At 49.6% G+C, this 12,350-nt stretch overlaps 1 protein-coding gene across 5 annotated transcripts in view; it reads left to right on the plus strand.

Annotated features, from left to right (window-relative positions):
* LOC142023627 (cytoglobin-like) overlaps window positions 1-12,350 on the plus strand; it is a 120,579-nt gene that overhangs the window by 63,504 nt on the left and 44,725 nt on the right. Inside the window, exons 1-2 of one of the 5 annotated variants that reach the window (XM_075014767.1) lie at window positions 1,632-1,750; window positions 2,655-2,826. The exons of 3 other annotated variants lie outside the window; for them this stretch is intronic. The gene's annotated coding sequence lies outside the window, so the exon portion shown is untranslated. Of the gene's footprint in view, window positions 1-1,631; window positions 1,751-2,654; window positions 2,827-12,350 lie in introns of those variants that run through there. One more of the 5 variants, XM_075014768.1, reaches the window with a different exon arrangement.

Genomic DNA, 12,350 nt, shown 5'->3' on the forward strand with positions numbered 1-12,350 from the left:
CAGTAAAATCTCTCTGCAGCTGTATTTCGTCTCCACTTCCACTAGATTCGAGTGTGGGCTAATGGCTTACAACTTTTTATTTCCCTGATTGGGCTATTAATTGTGAAGCCTTGTGGGAGCAAATCCTTTTACGTCTTGGGGAAAAACTAAAACAAATAGCATAGCTGTCACTTAAATGCAGCCAGAGGGCAAAGGAAAGAAGCTGTCTGGTCTCTGACAGATTTTGTACAGGGGAATTCTCCGCATCCCCCAACTACAATGAAGTTGGAAGGCTCATCTGGATCTGCCCACATCATCTTATGTACTTCTGTGCTGTAATGGTCACTTCTCTTGGGGATTTCCAAAATGAGCTCAGAAGCACATGCTGCTGTGGTAGGCTTGCAGAATCCTGTGGACGCAGGCGGAAACTCACATCCATTTGGACCATCCTCACAATCTGCTTCTCTTCTAGGAGGCTAAGGCAATTTTGTCTTGGTTGGATGGGCCATAAAGGAAGGCAGCTGGATGACTGCAGTGTATTGTCCACTGCTGCACAGAGGTGCTGAGAGAGAAGTCTAGGCTTCCTCTAAACAGCGCTAACGCTAAAACCCTGTGTTAAGTAGGAGCTCCATTCATCTCTTCCCCACAGCTGCTCCCTGCTCTTTTGTGGCTCTGCTTAGAATTGGTGTAGTTTCCCGGTCCCTGGGCAGCACAGAGCTGGGGGGGACGGGTGTTAGAATTGTCCCTTGTGGTTGCTCGATTGACAATTCATGACGGTCTTAAAGTTCTTTCCAGAGTGGGCAACTGTGTGCCCTTGTGTGTCGTACTCTCAACCTTAGGTAACCCTCTTGTTGCTGATACTTCATGGCGCATGCTGGTTTGCTGCTGCCAATTAATCTTCCCTCAACTACAATGGAGCATTAGTATATGCTGTGCTTGTGCTTTCAAAGCTTGGCAGCTGGCTCCTCCCTGACCGTTCCTGAAACAGTCGCTAGAATGTTAATGCACTGCTTAATGTGGCTAAATGAACTGCATTAGACTGCTGGGTTCTCTGGGTTCCGGTAGACGAGGATTGTTGTACTGACGTCACAGTGTAAACCCCCCCCAGCGTAGATGTGCCACATGGCTCTGGTGTGACTTCTACTGGGTAAACTGCACCGGAGCACGCTGGGAGTTTGCAGCAGTGCAGGTGTATTGGTTCAAAACCCATTGTACAGACAAGCCTTGGTCTGACTGCACACACAAACTCTCACACTTCATGAAGACGACATAGGGGTGCTGATTTTCTGTGTAACAAAAATGGGCTGGGACACACCAGCGAGTGGCCACTCAAAGGAACAATAGACAGGTTGCTGGACAAGAATATTGTGGCCTGGCAAATTCTGTCTATCACATAACCAAAACTTCCACTGCTTACTGGGCCCTTAGCAGATATTTAAGGGTAAATTACAGCTAAATAACAGCACAGAACACAGAGCCAGGGCTGGTGGCTGTAGACAAACTTTATAAGCCACACCCAGGAGAAGTGGTCCTTCAGTGAACTAAAATCATGCCGGATTACAGATGCTGCAAGACAAGAGAATTCCGGTTTAGAGAGGTTCAACCTGAATATCAGTTTTTTTTAATGCTTTGTTTTCCTGATTGGCCTTTTCAGCAACTCGCCTTCCCTGGATGGGCCTACAGCTAGACCTAGGAGATTTGTGTAGCTGTGCCATTCTGCATGCTGTGCTGCCCCTCAGCTGTGCCTTGCGGGCCATCAGGATATTGCAGGGTAAAAGAAATGCAGGAGGAAAAAGGGATAAACGTGGAGGCAGTAAAGTTTGCCAATGACAAAACATAGTTAAGGCCAAAGCTGAAGTTGCAAAGGGATTTTGCTGGTGATGAGGCAGCGAAATGGCAGATGAAATTCAGTGTCGTTAAATGCAAAGTAACAAGAATAGTCTTGACGAGGTATGGCCCTTTGGCCATCTAGCCCTGCATCCCATCTCCTGACAGTGGCCTTGCCCAGTGTTTCAGAGGGAATAAACAGAACCAGGTGATCTGTGCTCTGTCATCCATTCCCAGCTCCTGGCAAACAAAAGAAAACAGAATCCCAACGGTATGTTCAAAATTATGGAGTCTAAATTAGCTGTTGCCACTCAAGAAAGGGATCTTGGAGTCACTGGATAGTTCCTCGAAGATATCTTTTCAATAGGCAGCAGCAGTCAGAAAAGCTGGAAGAATCCTAGGAACCATCAGAAAAGGGGTAGATAAGACAGAAAATATAATGCCATTATATAAATCTATGGTATGGCCAAACCTTGATAGTATCTGTATAAACCAGATGAATCTAAGGCCTCTTTCAGGAATAGGCTTGGACTGATTTTGTGCCTTAATGCACGACCTTGTTGTTAGGGCTCTGTGGAGGCTCTGTGCATGGAAATAAAAGGAATGAGCCTCTAATCTAGACTCAGAATCCCACAGTGTGAAATGCTGTATTTTTGTAAGGCTGCCTCTTGCTGTAAGCTTTAGAAACAAGTAATTGGGTTGTCTCAGTCTTATTTAAAATCCCATTTCTAATAATTAGCTGCTCAGTCACAGTAAATTTACTGTCACAAAACCAAGATTGATTGTACAGACTAAAATCCTGCTTTGCAAAATTCAGCCTCTCATAGCGTGTATGTTCATGTTTCCAGCCTTGACCACTGCTTCTAACCTTGGCATACAATTACCTGCTGTTCCTGTCACTGGCTTCTTCAAGCAGGCTTTTCTGCTGGTGAATGGCATGCCGAAGCTTTGACCAGGGACCAGCCTGAGATCACCTAAATTCAATCTATTTGAGACTGTCAGGAATCCAAGGCTGTTCAGGTAGGAGAAGGGTTTTTTTAATTGCTTTGTTTTCTGTGCAGTAGCCGAGGATGTTGCAAACACACAAAGCTATGCTAAAGTTTCATTTAATCAGAAAACACAGGACTTCAACTGGAGAAGCCTGGTATGTGAATCAGGAACAATGACTAAATATTAAATAGAATTACTCAGTGTCTCTGTCCAGGGATCGTAAACTTGTTTGCTTATTTAAAAGCTTTACCAATGAGCCCCTACTTTCTTGCCAGATCGGTGTATTGTTAATTTAATATGGCATTAAATGTAAATCTAAGAGGTACTGGATTAGCTATACTTGTTAGTATGAATCCAGGGTGACTTGCTAGTTTCCTGCATGATGATGTGGGCGCGTTATCGTGCTTTGGGTAACAATATACTATCTGCCACGCACCCTTTAGTGAGTGCAGAAGCAGCTTAGGTTTAAAAATGCCCATTTCCTCTTTCTGTAAATAGCGCAGTAACACCTGATATGCTGTCCTCTGACTTAATTTTTCATTTAGCCACTGTCGCTTTTCAAATATGTAAATAGGGAGGAGGAAGATGCAGCTAATTCACTGTTGTCTGAAGAATCCCAATCAAAAGCTGAATCTTGGGCAGAGAAAAATGATGTTGGACTTAATCCCTGTGCAAGTTGTTTTTTGTGATATAAGGAAGCTTTTTCTGTAAGCTGGACCATGGCTCTGGCAGTCAGGACTCCTGATGCTGTTTCTGGCTGTCTCTCGCTTGCGGTACAGCTTTGAGCAAGTGTGTTAGGCTCAGCTCTTCCAAGATATTCCCACTGAAACTACTGGCGAGTAAGCGAGTATCTAAATTCTTCCAGAGGCTAAAGCCCAGAACCTCGATGCGTCTCAGATGTGCTGGATTGCACCCTGTGTGAATGTGCAGAATGGGTGCAAAAAGTGAGTTGCAATGGTGAGGCTCACATCAGCTCCTCAGGTGGCACAGAGCATCTACACTCAGCATTTGCACCAGTACACCCTCTCTGCAAACCAAAACTCCAGTTATAGACCAGGCCTTGGACTATTCCAGTGAAAGTGGCCATGTTTTTGTTTCACTCTTAACCCAGCTAACAGGTGCATTGTGAGGCTTAACATCCATTAAGCACCTGGAGATCTTTAGATACAATGTACTGTAGAAGCGCAGAGTACCCGAATGTTTGCTGCTGGATCTGTGTCTAGCATCTCAGTAAAACCTGGTTGCGTTTCTCTACTTTCCTTCCCTTGGGTCTGGCAGGCTGCTGTTCTCTGTAGGCCTCGCATTCCTTTCTTCACTCCATGCCCTCACGTATGGTTTGAGGAATCTCTTTCCAGTGAAGTGACTGGAAAGCAGTTGCAGAACTCCTCGTTGCAGCTCGTTTGGTTTGCGGGGAGGAGTCGGGGATCGTGGAAGGCTATTGCACCATCTGTGGCCATGCTAGGACAGCAAACAATCTCTGTGCATGCTGCACTAATCAGAATTAAACTGTAGTTTCCTTGGGGTTGGAGCCTGGTTTGGTGAACGTTACCTCTAGTGTTACCTCTCTAAACAGCATAGCCAGGGCGGTGGAGGGGGAGCCTGCCCCTTTTTTATGCAAAGGGGCTTCAGCTCTGAAGTTTGGAACCCAACATTCCAGGTGTTACATCAGGGGTTTGGATCCTGGACAGACACCCCCATCTAACCTTGGGCACTGCTGGCTACTGCCTCCCTAGGATCAGACTGTTGTTTGTGTCCAGAGTGCTTCAGTCCTTGGAGAGAAGGACCAATGTGTGTCTGCCTTTCTCCAGTCCCTACAGAGAGCCCTCTGGGGACAGTTGGGCAGGTTGGGGTGGAAGTGGAATGCCCTTCTGCCATGGGTGCACACACATGCATTGCTCCATGTGCAATCCACAGGAAGGCTGGAAAAGCAGAAGCTCCTTTCTATGCTATCACAATCCCTTTTAAGGGCAGGAGTCCCAGGTGCTGGGCCATTAGCTTGCCTGCCTCCATGGGGGTCCCTTCTACTTGTCGGGCTAATGTCTAAGGGGGACCCTTTCCCAAGAGAATTCAGGAGAGCCCTCATCCCGTGCAGAGACCTCTCCCATGGGCTTCATTTGTCCCATTGAACTGCGGCAGTCTGGAGGCCAGATCTGGGTTACCCTACCTACAGGTTCCCAGCTCTGGCTTTCTCAGAGAAGCTCAGGCTCTGAAATTGCAAACTGATGACTCCTCTAGGTGTAGCATTCACTCCCCTGGGCAGCGTGTTGGGGCGCGTGGGCAACTTGGTGGCGGGGCTTGATCATAGTTTTCAACTTGCTTCTAGTTTTGCAAAACTTTTTTCCACTGGGAAGAGACGTTGTGGGATGTGTCTTTTAAACCTTCCGTGAGGCACTGAGGGGAAGCTGGTTCAGATGGAAAGGCTGGGATAAGCTTGGCAAGCAGCTCTGCCCTGAGGCTGTCAGAGGGCTCTTGTCATAGGGCACAGATGGCTGGAGCAGAGAACTTTCTCTTGGCTGCACTCTGGGAAGCCATGCTGCTCAGTTGAAAGGATGCTTGTGGGGTGGAGGGGCCAGCACCTTGCCAGCATGCGGGCAGATAGCAGCAAGAATTGCACATGATGCTTTTCTTCATGTTTACCTGGAGAAAGGAGTCAGCTTGTGCCAAAACCTGCTGAAAACACGTTCAGAGCATCACGATGCAAAGCTGGCTCCTTCGCAGAACGCACCTTTTCTGTGCATCAGCCGGTGTGTGTCCAGTATCACTGTGAAGTAGCCCTCGTACGAGGCTGGAGGGGGGTGGAACGTGTAGGCCGCTCTGACCAATCCCACCAGTGCACCTCTGTCCTGAGCAGCACAGCCCCAGTGTTCTCTGCAGGGTGTTGGCTGTGTCTCGACAAGGAGTCAATGCCTTGGCTGACAGCTGGTGTGGACCCAGATTCTCTGGGCCTGGTCCTTTCCTTCCCTTTCCCAAGTTGGTGTGAGCTTGGCACAGCTAACTATTCCATCCATGTTCTCTTGCTGGGCTGTAAATGTTTCCCTGGGGGGTTTGCCACCCAAGCATTGCAGCACTGTGCTGATGTATGAGCCGGTCTTCGCTGGCAGATGGAACAGCCTGTGAGACATCAATTAGGTGTTTGAATCTTTAATGTCAGTAATCCCATTCGCGGCACAATGAGTACTTGTGTTTAAGGTGCTGGCTCTTAGACAGACAGCCACCCGCTGAAATCCTAGCCCAGGAGTCTGCATTGAGTCCAGCCCCCTGCCCTTGTGGCAGGACCAAGTGCTGTCTAGACCATCCCTGATGGACATTTATCTCTCCTGTTCTTAAATCTCTCCAGCGATGGAGATTCCACAACCTTCCTAGGCAACTTATTCCACTGTTTGACCACCCTGACATTTAGGAACTTTTTCCTCATGTCCAACCTAAACCTCCCTTGCTGCAGTTTAGGCCCATTGCTTCTTGTTCTACCCTCAGAGGCCAAGAAGAACAAGTTTTCTCCCTCCTCCTTACGACACCCTTTTAGATACCTGAAAATCGCTATCATGTCCCCCCTCAATCTTCTTTTTTCCAAACTAAACAAGCCCAGTTCTTTCAGCCTTTCTTCATAGGTCATGTTCTGTAGACCTTTGATCATTCTTGTTGCTTTTTTCTGGACCCTTTCCAATTTCTCCACATCTTTCTTGAAATGCGGCGCCCAGAACTGGACACACTACTCTGAGGCCTAACCAGCGCAGAATAGAGTGGAAGAACGACTTCTTGTGTCTTGTTCACAACACACCTGTTAATGCATCGCAGAATCATGTTTTTGCAACAGCATCACACTGACTCATATTTAACTTGTGGTCCACTATAACCCCTAGATCCCTTTCTGCCATACTCCTTCCTAGACAGTCGCTTCCCATTCTGTATGTGTGAAACTGATTGTTCCTTCCTAAGTGGAGCACTTTGCATTTGTCTTTTATTAAACTTCATCCTTTTGTGGCTCCTGACATCGTAATTGCAAAGTTTTTTTTTAAAAGAAAAATAAACCTCTCCTCATTATTTTCGGCAAACAGTGCTTGTCCTGCAGTAAGCATGTATCTCATCTTAAAATAGGAGTTACGAAAAGTATGGTTTGACATTTGTCTATTAAGGACTGTGTCATATTCACGTGCATTGTGGCTCTTGAATTATTGTTTTTTTTTTAGTGAATTTAAAAAAAGCTCTTCTTGCTATTAGTTGCCTACCCCGTCCTAGCCTTGTCCCCGAATCCTTTGTGACCAAGTGGCTCAAGGGAGAAGCACTAATATGTTCCCTGATCCCATGTCTCTGTTCTTAGTGGCTATTGGTTACCCATCTTGTGGTGGCTTTATTGTCACAACTGTACAGAGCCGACACTGCTAAGGAGTGGGGATAGGCTTGAGCGGGTCAGGGACTGGGGTCCGGTTCAAGAAAAGGGATGTCCGAGCCTCCCATGACTGAAGCGCATGCTGAAGTGTCGTTGTGAGCGTGCAGAGCTGCTGCGTTGTGGTGAGAAGCTGTGTGCAAGAAGCTTGCTTGGTGCTGACTTGTAGCATCCGTGGGCCAGTGCTGCTAAAGTCCGTGGCTTTTTAATGCTGTTACGTCAGTGAAGGGTGATGGGTTCTTACCCTGCACCGCTGGCTTCCGTCAAGAGGCTTTCAGACATGTTCTACCTTTACCTGAACAGGCGGGAGAATTGTTGGACCAGGCTTGATCAGAAATTGGCTTAATCTGTGTGGCTTAGCCTATTGCTTATTCTCCAGCAGTACTAGCGGCCTGGTGTGAGGCTGTCATGCAGCCATCCAATTACTGCATGAGCTCTCAACACTGACCCATATAGGCAGCGCCGCCCCCCCGCCCCCCCCGCCATGTCAGTGTAGAGCCCCCTGGGTGACTGCATTGGAGTAACAGGTAGGGTGCAGGACTGGGGCTTAGGAAAGCTGGGTTCGATTCCCGATTCTGCCACTGGCCTACTTGTGTGACCCTGGGCATGTCACCGCTTAGCTCCATGCCTCAGTTTCCCCATCTGTCAAATGGGGATGCTGTAGACTGCCCTTTTGTATAGTGCACTGAGCTCTGTGGATGGGGGGAAATGCGCTACGTGAGTGCATGGTCGGGGCGGTTTGTGTGGAGCTTTGGTACGCTCGCTCCTGTCCTGCTGCCGACCCTTCTGGCAGAAGTGAAAAAATGAGGCTGTAGGCCAGAACTTCTGACCAACAAGTGGGCCGCTTTGTGCCGTCTGGGACTCCAGGTCATTGCGGAGGGTGAGGTTTTCAAAGGCACAAGTGGAGATTTTTGCGCTCAGCTCCCATCAGAGCTTATGCAACTTTCCCCGGCTTTTGGCCTAGCTACGGATTTAAGCGATGAGCTCCTGGCACAGAATTTAAAAAAAAGTTGGCCCTCGGTTATCTCAAACTGGAGGAAGAGACAAGGCAGCAGAGCAAATCGGAGTGCTTGGCTTTGACCTACAGTGCGCCATGGCTCAGAGGGGTGGAAGCGATTGATTGTTTTTTCCCATCGAGATGACGCTAGCTTGGGAGAGGAAGGCTTGGTTACTGGGACAACGATTTCACAGCTGTTCAGCTGTCCGTTTTCAAAGCAGCCATTTGTGAGCATTTCGGAAGGCTCCAGCAGGAAGGCACCTTCTTGCCTGAAGTTACAGCATTACTTTGGAAGTGCAGAACCAGATCCTCCTGCCTTTAAACTTGCTCAGACTTAGCTTCTTCCTGGTGCAGGGAGCGCAGCAAAACTTCAGGTTACTGTGTTGTAATTTCACTTCCTAACTGGCTTGACGGCTCTCTGGGAACTGGAAGCCATGGTGCTAGCTTGTCTGTTTCCCTTCCTAGGAAGCTTAAAAAATCATCAGCTGGCAATCCCTCGGCCCAGTGCCAGGCAGCTCAGTGGCCACAGGATAATCAAATGCCACTCACATGTTACACAGCACATGCCTACGTGATGACTTGGTGATCCCTGTCCTAGCACAAGGAAGCTGTCTGGAAGGAGGCTGATCATCTCCAGGCTTGTGGTGGTGTTGTATCGACAGGAGCAGTTGCTGCTAGATGTGCCTGGACTATACACAGACCCAAGCAGCAGCTGTGGAGACACCCACAGAGTTCCCAGCCTGTAAATCTGTGTGTTACTTTCCAGAGTGGGCCCTTCTCTGGCAGCCACGCGAGGTGGATCTGAAAACGTCATTGTTCTTCACGTGCTGGCTCATGGCTTGGGCAAGCTCAGTAGTGACCTCTCTGTGTGTCAGGCAGGAGGATGGAGCTCAGCCATTTGTAGGTTACAGTCAATGGTAAACGCTCTGTAAGCCGAGAATGTAGATGCTGGACTTGTTCGTTGCAGGGGCTGTTTCTGCCGCTCAGTGGAGTGTGTCACGTTTTAAACGGGCACTGCTGAAGAGTCTTGGTCTTGTTTTCGGTTTCCTCACCCTGTGTGGGCTCAGACGCTTGATGTTGACGTGTTTCCTTAACAGCGTGGCTACTGTCCTGTGTGCTTCGCAGCCAGGCTGGGAGCGAGGGTCCTGGACTGGCAGTGAGGAACTGCAGCATGAGACTCGCTAATCTGCAAACCTTTTGAGTCTCGCAAAGACACCAGAGCCAGCAGCCTGCTGCTAAAGCTGTGAGGCAGACAGCTGTAGCAAGGCTCTCAGCACTGCGACTGGCCTCGTGGCGAGCCAAGTTCCCTGCAGCTGTATAGCTGCCTGCTTAGTCCTGCAAAGATGCTCAAGACACCCACTCAAGGAGGGGAGAAGGGCCCCACCCTCCACCTAGTCTGCAGCCTGGTGGCCGGGGGGGGATGGCCTGAACCAGGGGCATCTCCCCTGGCCCAGAGCCCCCGTCACACTTCTGCCCCAGTCCCAGCCCAGAGTCTGTGCCCCAGCCAGACCCCTCTTATGCACTCAGAACCCCTTAGCCTGACCACCACCACCTGAACTTTGTGTGCAACACATCGGCTTCATACTGGTGCACTTAACTCCTGCTCAGGGATGGGGAAAATGAGAGGGAACACTGGTGGGAAGAGCCCAGGCTTGGGCTTGGAGCCCTGAGTTTTGTTCCCACCTTGGCCACTGGCTTGTTGGATGGCTTTGAGCAAATCGCTTCCCTCCCGGAGCTTCCGGCCCCCCTCTGGAAAATGGGAATAACGTTGCTGAACTCCTTGGCAAAGATCAAGCGATGAAAAGTGCTAGGGACTCCTTTCTAGTTGTACTGGTTCAAAGCTCTTGCAGCAGCCTTGCTAGCACAGGCCCCTGTCCTGCAATGAGATCTGGGCTGGCAGAGCCCAGTGCCTGCATGGAATCCGGTGGGGCCTGTCCAGGCACTGGGGCAAGTGGAAGAGTAACCACTGGGCTAAGAGCCCTGCGGGTTGACTTGTGCTTCCAGGGCCTGGCCTTCCGAGGTGCTGAGCACCTGTGACTCTGCAACCAAGGGGAGTTTGGCTCTTTAGGCTCCTTGCCGCCTTCCCTCTTCCAAGAGGTTCCCAAGCCCCGCTCTGTGTCAGAGACCTGTGAGCTGGATACGCCCTACCCCCATGTCACAGGTGGGGAAGTTTGTCCAAAGCCACGTGCACTGAGCTGCTGGGAGAGGCGGGAGGGGCCCTTGGCATCCAGCCCTCTGATGGGTCCTCTGGACCATGCTGCTTTTCTGCGTGCTAGACTCTGACTCGTGCTCTGGCCAGCCACGTTCCCTTTCTGGTTGCGTCTTGGCTGCTGAGCTAGCCTAGGTGAGCCATGCCTGCAAAGCGCTTCCAGGGACAGACCCCTACAACTGCACCCCCATTGTGTGCTGGGCTGGATGTCTGTTGGGCAGTGCTTCCCGGAAGCTGAGCGCTTGGGTGCCTGCCCTGCAGAGATTCAGGTGCCCCCCAGCGGATTAGCAGAGCACCCGCAGCTGGCAGCATGTTTTTCTGCCGGTGGTGCCCATCTACGCATACCTTGGTGCACAGGACAAAGCTTATTCTGCCCATGGATTGGAAAAAATTAGAGGGAACCTCCGGGTGGGGTATCCCATGGCTCTTGGGCACATTAACCTGCACTGTTCAGGACGTTCTTTTACTTAGCATAGGGCCGGTGCTTGCGTCAGGGACCTGAGAACAATATTTCATGTCAGCAACTTCCCGGGAGAATTGCTCGTTGTTATAGTTCTGAAGACCAAAGCAAACGGCTTTTGGCAGGAAGCGTGGCTAATGAGGATGCCATTAAGGAATTTAGTCTGCAAATCAGAGTCACAGTAATCCATAGTGCACCCAGCCGACTGCACTGCCGCTTCCTTTCGTTCCTGTCCACTAAACAAAGACGTCACTTTGGGCACATTCCTCCCAAATTACTGGCCTAAGAGCTCTCGCTCCATATTTTACTGGACGGCTGGTGTCCGCTCCAGGCAGCTGCATTTCTTGGACTGCATTTCTGCTCTAGGGCTTTAAGTGCAGCAAGGCTGGTGCAGGCAAACCTTGGGTTCAGATGTCACACAGAACAATGGAGGAGTTAGACAAAGGCTGGCCATGGTGGAATTATGGGATAGCACTGGGGAACTAACTGCACCCTGGCTTGATAAGACAGGTTCTCATTGCAAAGTATGCAGAGCGCAAGCCTGAGCTCGGCCTGTATTTATAATCTGGGTTTAAAGCAACCCGCAGTCAGCAGTTTTTCTGTGTGAACAGAAGTGAAGTTAGGGGCACCAAAACAGCTGGGCTGGAGCCAAGTTTACAGGGAGTAAAGACAGATCCTTTGGGCTTCTTGTTTTGAGGTGGTTGGAATCTGCTGCCCTTCGGCAGCTGAATCCGTCACACTGGATAACGCTTGATAGTATGCGCTGAGATCAGCTGTATGCTGCTGGAGGTGGTTACCACTTCCATGCCCATCTTGAGTCATGAATTTGCTTTATGGTTCCACTCCATGGTGCGCAAACACCTGTGACTTACAGTTGTCTGCAGCTGTGGCTGGCGTTGGAGGGGGGCGTACTGCAGATTAGCTGGCTGCGTTGGCTCCATGCTTTTGTGTTTCCAAGGTGCAGAAAAAGACGCTCGCCTTGGAAAGCCATGTTGTGCGGTGGAGTCAGTTACTCTTACTTTCCACATTCATGTGCACGTTGAGGAAATTCAAAACTGCTTATCTCTGTCGTGCTCTCTATCTGATTCTCCTGTGGTCCAACTTGTTACTTTTCATTACCTCTTTCCGTAGCAAGAGTACTGAAAAGTGACCACATCAGTGGGCAAGCTGGCCTCCGTCAAAGATTCCTTCCATTCCAACACCTCTTACAACCTGCTCCCTTTCCAGATCGTTGCTGGGGATTTCCTTTGGGTTTTCCATTGTTACCACTACCCTTGGCACTGCTGTTCTCTCTCATGAGATGTGCTTTTCATAGTGAAGCACCTGGCTTCTAAGCAGAGGCTAGAAGTGAAAGCCTGGCTGAAAGATGCAGAGGAAGAAGTCTGGCATGGATGAACTAGTACTAGAGCTGGGAATGAAACCAGGCAGGCGTGTCTGCTGCAGATTGCTTCTCCTGAGTTAGACTGTAACTGGGGCAAACTAACTACCTTACTTGTAATGTGCT

The sequence above is a fragment of the Carettochelys insculpta genome, chromosome 20 (genome assembly GCF_033958435.1).
Source record: "Carettochelys insculpta isolate YL-2023 chromosome 20, ASM3395843v1, whole genome shotgun sequence".
In the NCBI taxonomy this organism is placed as follows: Eukaryota; Metazoa; Chordata; order Testudines; family Carettochelyidae; genus Carettochelys; species Carettochelys insculpta.